Here is a 1,758-nt window from a genome sequence, read left to right as displayed (position 1 = left end):
GGGGGGGGGGGTTTCTGATTCTACTTCAACTCTTTCTACAACAGCACCAATCATCAGCATATTATTCCTAAAACTATGGGGAAACAAACAAAACAGCAATGTTACTATCAGGACACATTTAAAAGCTGATTACTGGTGTAAATGTCCTATCTTGGGGCTGTGACTCCTAAAATATAGTACCAGCTGGACAGTCTGACTTCAGCCTGATTTCCTGGTTTCTCAAACAAGATTTGTTTTGTTTGTGAGTCACTTCACAGGCTCAGGCTCAAAACCCAGCCACAGGATGTTCTGCCACACCTTTCTTGGGAACAGTGTTTTCCTGTCTATGCTATGATTAAGTTTTGGGGAGAAACAGTTCAACCTCTCGTAAACCCATGGCAACTCATCTCAGGAGATTTGATCTTTTGCCTGCTATTAATGTGCCTGCAGAATACTTCCCCATGATTACCTCAATTAATTAGGACATACAGGTTTCTAAATTTATTCTAGTTGCTCTCTCATTTCTAAAGCTAACTGCTACAGGCAGTGATTAGTAACCTTCTATGGTGTAAAATTTTTAATTTGTTTCATCTCTGCTGATATACAGCCCTTAAAACTCACATGGGTCAGCTTAATCCTCATCTACATGCAAAAAAAAATGCTTGGTTTATCTCAAATACAATTAGGAATGTGACTCATGCAGTGTAACAGCTGCAAACCCTCAGGGCCAGGGTATGCTCCCATCAATTTAATCTAGTTACTAAATCAGGATATACTGATATTATAAGATGAAAACCAAATTATGAGTATGCACACAGGATTTTAAACCTGTTTAACTAAACCATTTAAAGTAACTTATTTAAATTTGTGCTATCTTCACATTCCAGCAATGTCTTTGTTTATTGCAACCACAGGGCTTGTCATACCAAGACCCTGAAAGACAGCCATGGGTTAGGTTATGGGGAGTGACTCTGGACCTTGCCTGAACAAAAAAGGTTGAGAGGGTGTTTTTAGGAAAAGGTTTGCTAATTAGAACACACCTCATTTCTCATGTGACTTTGCCTGTTTTCACATTCTGGTGACCTTTGACCATTATCAGTCTTGGTCTGCTAATCTAAAAAACCTCCCACAAAGATTTTGTTTCTTATGCAGCTATGTAGGCTTCATGATCAGGTAAGTGTTTGGCTGCTCCATTAAACTGAACATTTTGAGGCCCTGGAGTCCTTTCTATGGTTTCTCTGGGCTTAAAACTCCCCAGTTCCAGAACATGCTTGTTGAACTGCAGACACCAGACCCTGTATCCCACTGCAAAAACCACTGGACTCACAATACATCCTGCCTGAATGTCAAAGCACCAACACAGAGACCTGGCTGATACCAACTAGCACAATCAACAACCTCCTGTAAGCCTGGGATTTGTGCATCAGGGATCTTTACTCCCAGTTCAGGACCAAGATCAGGACTGACAGGCTTAAATTTACTCATTTTCCCTATTTGTTCACTGGAAAGCTTTTCTGCAGCTTACTCTGTGATTTCCAGGGTGTTGAAAGCAAACAAAAATGGTTTTAAAAAGTAACAAATTTATGGTCTTTTAAGAGACAGGCTTAAATTTACTCATTTTCCCTGTTTGTTCACTGGAAAGCTTTAAGTAACAAATTTATGGTCTTTTAAATCTCTGGGACATTTTTAGTCCTAAAAATGACAAAATTACTGCCCTGCCATTTAATACCTGCCAGTGTTACTATTGGAATAAAAGTGTTTCATTAGTATCTCATGATA

This window comes from Acanthisitta chloris, unplaced genomic scaffold, assembly GCF_000695815.1.
Source record: "Acanthisitta chloris isolate BGI_N310 unplaced genomic scaffold, ASM69581v1 scaffold7486, whole genome shotgun sequence".
Lineage (NCBI taxonomy): Eukaryota > Metazoa > Chordata > Aves > Passeriformes > Acanthisittidae > Acanthisitta > Acanthisitta chloris.
This window is presented reverse-complemented; position numbering follows the sequence as displayed.